Consider the following 6,577-nt stretch of genomic DNA (forward strand, 5'->3'; position numbering starts at 1 on the left):
CAGGAAGGAGGATGTAACACAGAAGTGGTAACGTAATAGAAGGAATGTGTTTCCCTGCCCTTATCTAGCCTCAGTTCTGGCTCTGACAATGCTCCCCTGATGAATACAATGATGTGAAAGCAAAAGAGGGATTGTGCCTGTGTAAATACATATTACTGCAAGCCAATGAGGTGCAGTATGTGATATGTCACATATACACACTGATTCAGCAATGAATTAGGGTCAGGACAAGCATCTTTCCCTGCATTGTGAAGTGGTACTGAAGCATGAGGTCGATTGGCCTCCTGCTTATGTAGAGAGTTGCCCAGCTGCCAGAGCTGTGCAAGGGAGGCAGGCTGGCATCCATCCTGCCTTGGGATATGCTTTCACTGCAGATTGTGTTGGAGCATGGGCCCTGCCTAGCCCTGGGTGAGGCTGGTTACTTGCTAATCAGCAGGGGCATGAGCTGACCACTGGATACCCAGAGATGCTGAGCACACTGCAGTTACCATTCAAACCCCAGGGGGAGTGTGTACAACCCTGAGAGCTGCTCTTTCATTCTTTTGCTGGCTTTCCTCCTGGGCTCAATAACATACCAAAACCAGAGCTGTGGGACACAGTGATGTTTATCCTGTATGGGGCCTCTCTGTTAACCTTCACCACTCTGAAGAGAGTTGCTTCTTGTTTCATCCACCCTGCATATTCAAAGGTGTGTCACCTGAGGCTGTAGAGCGCTGCTTTCCCATCGCAGTGTTGCAGCACAGCCTTATTTGATTGCAAAGAGAAATGGCAGATCTTGCTTTGCAAGTTTATGTGGCTTCCTTTGTGATTCCCACCTCCTCTCCAGCTGCCAAAAAAGCAGACAGGCCACATCTTTTTTCAGGTGGACTGCTGCCAGTGGTACATCTTATGTCACTGATGGGCACCCACAATGTAGTTTTGCAGTTCAGGTTGGTTTTGTGGGGCAGCAGTCTCAGCAGTGCTTTAACCCTTATCACAGCAATGCTTAGAGACCTTGAACAGCACCAAATTAGTGTTGGATGTTACCCAGACACACAGAGCAGTTATTGTCCCACAACTCTTGTCCTCTAAATGCAAACTTAAAGATGAAAGGGAGCAGGTGGAGAAGCTGTAGAAAACAGTCACTCTGTGAAGCTTGTTAGTGGCGTGGTGTTAAACTTGAAGTGAGCTCAGGGTTAAGTATTGTTTGAACAGCAACTCTTCCTTGGTGTTTTCCCTTTTACTGCTTAAGGGTAAGTTGAATTTTTGGTTATTTGCTCCATGTTTTCTGGTGGTAACCCTGGCCTTTCTGGGTGTGTCATGTTTCAGTTCAAGTCTTTCTATTTTTGTTAGGTTTTTCTAGTATTGCTGGTATTGTGTTCTTATTTTTTCTTAGCCAGAGATAACAATAGATAGATATCCATTTGTGCCTCTAACAACTACTAGGAGAGACACATTTTTCAGAGGCTTTTAGATACATACCACCTTTGGAGCAATGTTTATTTATGCTACTGTTTTGACAGCTGGACATGGCTTGTGTCAGCTGCTGCAGATGGAGCTGCTGGCACTGAGCTCCTGGAATATGAAAAAAGATGAAATGGAACATCTCGATCCCTTTCTCTGAAAAAGGAAATAATCTTCCCCTGACATTGCTGTTCATTGTCCAATGAAGCTGTGACAGTGGCTCATTCTGCAGGCCTGTTACTATAAAAGGGCTGTGCTGGTCCTTCCTCCCGGATGTGCCCTGCTGTTTCATCACTATATCTGCTCCCCCCTCAGGACGTGCTGCTTCTGCCCTGCTGCGGGGGTGCTGGGCACACCAGGGCTGGGGCTCAGCACTGCAGGAGCCTGTCCCATGGAGCCAAGTGGTGTGCAGATCACCCAGTGGAGCTGGAGCAGAGTGAGAGTGCTCCCTCAAGCATGGGCTGTGCTGGAGCCTGTAATTAATGCACAGGGGGCATCAACCCCACAGGGGCCTCATTAGGAGAGCGTAGATGAGCTGCAAGGCAGCCTTACTACTAATAAACAAATTCCAAATGGATTAATCAATGGGAGGAAAAATCCATATACACTGACTAACATACCTGCTGCTTTGGATGTGCTGGCCCAGCTTGCTGCCCCACCTGCCTCCCTGGGCCTATTCTAGCTTGCTCAAAGGACTTTGTGTTGGCAGGAAAAGGAGCTGCTTGGGGCGCAGCAGGAGCAGGGATGCAGCTGCAGCCCAGGCAGGGAGGTGCCAACTCTGTGCCTTGGCTTGAGCTCCAGCAGGCTCTGCTTGTCAAGGATTCCATGGGTTTGGAACAAAATCTCATGCCTGACGTGGTGACCAGCCAAGGCAGCCTGCTGGGTCTCAGCTCTGTGCAGGCAGAAGATGAGAGGGAGAAGGAAATGAGGAGGGGGGATCACTTCTCTCACCAGCCCTCAGGAGGGCTGTGGCAGGGCCTGGCTGGCAGGTGGTGACTCCAGTGGAGCAAATGGGATGTTTAGCTGAGCTGCAGAGAAGTTTCTCAGACATCAGATCCCTGAAGCTGTAACACTTGCATGTTTTCCCCTCCACAAGGCAGTCTGCAACTCGGGCACTGCCTGATAGGTACTATGCAAGGCTGACCTGGGAAGAGAAACATGCCAGGAACTGGGAGTGCTCCTGCCAGGTCCCTTTGCAATTCACTTACTGTCTCTTGGCCTGTAAAAATTGTCTCTCATTAAGTAATTCAGGAAATCAACTGGTATTTATAAAGGAAGAGTGATGAAAAATGCAGACATTTAGCAGTGAGATGCTGGGCAGGGAAGCGTGGGAGCTGCCAAAGGCCTGGAGGTCGGGGGCCAGCATTTGCCTGGGGCATGTGCAGGATTCCCCAGAGGGAAGTTGGTTTTATCCTGTGCTGCAGGTTTCAACCCTTTCATTTTTTTCCCCCAAAGGCAGGTTTAGCCACATTTTATTTCTTTCAGAAGTTGATTTTTAAAACCAAAAGTTGCTTTTCCTCCCCAGCTCTGATAAGTGTGCTCATTAGGATGAGTGGGCAGCATGAAGGTAATGACTGTGATTTTTATACATTCGATTTAAACCATAATACAGATGGCAACTTTCAAGTTTAAGGGTATTTCTAATAAAGGAATTTTTCATTGTTTTATATTTAAAAAATCCCTGTTTTCTTCCTCTGCTGGGGAGCAGCTGGAAGTGTGAGGAAGAGCAGGTGGTATCCACAAAGGCTAACCCAGGGGTAGCTGTGGTCTCACTGAAGGCTGCTGAGATTTGGAAATGAGGGATGTTAAAGATGCTATTGAAAAAGCTGAGTTTGGAAAAGACATTCCCTCTCAATGTTGAAGTAGGCATGGTTTGACCTTGCTTTGGAGGTATGGAATGTTGCATGGAAAAAAGCTGTTTCTTTTTACTGGACAAAATTTTGGATTCTTCTTGCACTTGAGCAAGCAAAGAGTGGACATGTCTGTTGGGAAAGGATCTACAAGGCCATTAATTTTCTTCATAATCTGACCTGGGATTTTTATTTTTTTTTAAAGAACTTATCTTTGTTGAAACAGTGGGAGTTCCTGTCACTTGTTTTTCAGGAGCCTATGTTGGATACCCCAAGCTAATTCTGTAGCTAGAAGGGAAGCAGTGGCCCAAGATGCCTCTGAGACTCTTCGCTCACTGTAGAAGTTGCTCATAACTTTACTGACTGGTAAGCAGCTTTGGAGTTAGTGTTCCAGGAGCAGTCCTGTTAACAATGAGAGCTTCCCCAAAGCTGTAATTTTTACAGCTTCCCTCAAAAATATCTTTACTTGTGTTCTGGGAGCCTTTGCTGTGAAGGTTCCTGGCAGGAGCATGGGCTTCATTATGTGTTTTAAAAAAACTTTGCTGTTAAAATTAGTTTGGCTTGAGAAAGCTGCTCCTTTGCAGAGAAAGGATTCCGTGAAGTAAAAGGACCTCTGGGTGGCTCTGTCTTCATAGGTTTGGCACTGGGTAATTTCACTCTGCATGCCTACTAAACTATCAACTTTGTTTTCCTGATCCACCCTTATGTGTTAAACGCACAGCAGCAGGCAGCTGGAGACAGGCTTGTTCCAGTCAGTGCAAGGAATCGTCTCTAGCAGGCAGTTACCCTGGGAGTTCTGCCTCACCAGTGAGTGGTGCTGCTGCGTCTCAAGTACGTTCTGGCTGGGAAGGTGGTAGGTCACACACGTGCCCTGCAGTCACACCTTGGTCTGGAATGCGGCTGGTTGCTGTAAAGCCAGGATTGCCTGCTCCACAGAGCAACAGCACAGGCTTTGCGTCCTGCAGTTCTGCAATGACCTGCATTTCAGGGATGGTTGTTCCCTCCAAGCAGAGGTCGACTGTTCCTAGTGACAGAAAGGCAAATTATTATTTTAAGGACGTTTGCTGGGGGATTTTATCTGGCTACAGTAATAAATATTCTCGGTGGTCCTTCTTGTGCCTTCCAGGCTGCTGTGAGCTGCTTCTGCAGGTGGGATGGTGGGTGAATTGAACCCGTGTCGGGGGGTCACTGAGGTGACCCTGAGCTGGTGGTCAGCCACCCTGCTGGTGGGGCTGGCTCCCTCCCAGGGAAGGGCAGCAGGGCTGGGACATGGGACCAGCCCAGCTCCTGCTGCAGCACTGCCTGTTCCCACTGACCACAGCTGCTGGATTCACAAATCTTGCTGAAGGGAATTCCTGGCATCTGGGTGGGACATGATGGAGCATGGATGAGCTGACAGAGCTCCCTGCAACTGAGGAAAGATGATTCAGGCAGAAGAAGTGCTGGGTGGCCTGTGGGGTCAGCTCTGCCATTGTTGCCAACCATGGCTTCTTGTCTGGTGGTATTTTTTGCTGGAAGGTCACACTGCCCAAATGTGTTCATTTTGTGGACTTATTTTCTTAATAGTATCACAGTATCACTCTGGTTGGAAAAGACCTTCATGATCATTGAGTCCAACCACTACCCTAACTCTGCCACGTCCACCACTAAACCCTGTCCCCTCTCCCCACATCTGTCTATTTAGATGTCTGCAGGGATGGTGGCTCAACCACCTCCTTGGACAGCCTGGATCACCATGTCCAACTCCAACCCCAGAACAGGACAACCCCAAAGTTCACACCCTTCCCCTGAGGGCATTGTCCAAATGCTTCTTGAATATTGTCAGGCTTGGTGCCATTCCTGCCTCCCTGAGGAGCCCATTCCAGTGCTCCACCACCCTCTGGGTGAAGAATCTCTTCCTCATGTCCAGCCTAATGCTAAGGTTGATGCTGTTGAGGCCACAAAACACCCAGCATGAATTTACCAGGGAGCTGGGACCATTCCTGCTTTCCTGGGGAGCCCATTCCAGTGCTCCACCAGCCTCTGCGTATAGAATCTCTTCCTAATGTCCAACCTAAACCTCCTCCTGCACATCTTCCTACCATTCCCATGGGTCCTATCATTGGTCACCAGAGAGAAGAGGTCAGCTCCTACTTCTCCTTCCCTAATGAGGAAGCAATAGCTGCCATGAGATCTCCCCTCAGTCTCCTCCAGGCTGAACAGACCAAGTGCCTTCAGCCACTCTTCATACAGCTTCCCCTCTAAGACCAATAAGACCAATAACCTGTGTAATCTAGTGTTCCTTCTGGGGCTCTCAGTCACTTTATCCCTTAGAAAAAGTAGGCAGGTCAAAAGCTCTCCTGCATGAGCAAGAAGATATTCCACCTTCCTTAATTTCCACCATTCCCTGGAAAGAATCCTTTAAACTCCCAAATAAAATGCTACCTTTGATTTACATTTTTTTTCTCCTTCTTCATTTGCTGCTTCAGTGACAAAATTTTTTGCTTCAAAAGACCAGATGACTTCTCTTGTTGTGTCAAAGGTCCTAGACCAATTCCAACGTGACAACTCCATCAGCTTTCCTGTGCTTCAGCCCTAAATGGCAGATTTTGTCTTGTGCCAGCAGTAAACATTTTTTTTTCCATGTTCCTCTCAGTTCACCACCCAGTAAAAACATCTTCTGGCTCGCTTTAGCAGTGCCACCAGGGAAGGTCCCTGAGAGCTGGCTGACCAGCTGATGTCTGTGAAGTTGAAGGTGTGTGACTGCACATGGAACTGAGCTACCAGTGTGTGCACCACACAGCTGGAGGTTCCAAGAGGTTGGGTGGGTTTGGGCCCTCTGCTTCTTCCCCTAGCCGAGGAGTCCTCCTTCACTGGGGACTCTCCTACTACAAGCACACGGAGTTTCTTTTCGCGATACCTGCCGTGTGCTGGTGTTCTGCTGCATCTTGTGGGCCTTGCAAATCCCTGGTTAGGGATATCAACATCCTTGTTTCCCTTATCTTTTATCTCCAGAGCCCCATATCTGTTCTGTAGGGGCACCTGGGAAGGTGGGAAAGGTCTGGAGCGGACTCACCTGCTGCCCTGAGCAGACATCGCCTTCTGTTTCCCCCATCATCTCTTAGGTCCCCGTCTTCTGCCAGCTGACACCCTCCTGCTGGCTAGGAACATCCCTCGGGCATGCTCAGCCATCAGTTCCCCATGCAGCTGATGTGCCATGAAGGCTTCTGGAAATAATCCCACTCCCTGTATCCTTGCAAGCAAGGAGACCTAGTGTGAAGGACAACAGGAGGAGCTTTTCCTTC

Source organism: Chaetura pelagica, unplaced genomic scaffold (assembly GCF_000747805.2).
Source record: "Chaetura pelagica isolate M959 unplaced genomic scaffold, ChaPel_1.0 scaffold146, whole genome shotgun sequence".
Lineage (NCBI taxonomy): Eukaryota > Metazoa > Chordata > Aves > Apodiformes > Apodidae > Chaetura > Chaetura pelagica.